Genomic DNA, 809 nt, shown 5'->3' with positions numbered 1-809 from the left:
AAACTCCTAGGCTGGCATGGATTTATTCTGACTGGCATCCGGTGAGCTTCAACTGGTGCTGATTCATCTTCTTCTAGTGCTGAATGAGCCAAATCGCGACCACTCGTGAGTGATCCTTTGGATACTTTTGGCACAGTCTCGAGCCGGTTTTTGGTCTAGATCGAATTAGGTAAGGTGGGATCAATCCGTTTTTTATATTTTTTTAATTATTTTCTTTGAAATTTAAAAAAAAATAATAATAAGAACTTTGAAAGCTTAAATTAAATTTCATGGTCCAAATTGTGTTTGAAAGGAATTCCTAGTTCAATGGCTTGAAAATTGAAACCATTTCAACAATAAGTTCATTTTGACCATGTATCTTGCATGATCGAAAATGGATTAGGCCGGTCTCAAGGTCATTTGACCATAATTTGACTAGGTAAACATTCTAAGTTGGCAAAATGGTCATGGTACGAGCAGAAAAATAGGAATACGGAACATTCGGAGCCCGGTGAATGTTTACGTAAGTGATATGATTGACACATGTTAAATATGTTAATCCTGCTAACAGAGTTGTAAACAATTACAACTCTATTTAATATTATTAATATTTAAATAAATAAATAATAAAAATCCCAACATAAGCGGACTCCTCCTTTGATTCCGCATAGAAATCTCGATCCTCTCTCTCACCTTGCTTCTTCTTCAAGGCCGTTCCTTCTTTCTTCTTTTTTTTTTTTCAGCGTTCTCCAGTCTAGTTGAAGTTTTGTTTACCAATCTCACTGAAGATTTGCATCCATGGTAAATTCTCATAGGTTAATAATATCTAC

Source organism: Macadamia integrifolia, chromosome 9, assembly GCF_013358625.1.
Source record: "Macadamia integrifolia cultivar HAES 741 chromosome 9, SCU_Mint_v3, whole genome shotgun sequence".
In the NCBI taxonomy this organism is placed as follows: Eukaryota; Viridiplantae; Streptophyta; class Magnoliopsida; order Proteales; family Proteaceae; genus Macadamia; species Macadamia integrifolia.
This window is presented reverse-complemented; position numbering follows the sequence as displayed.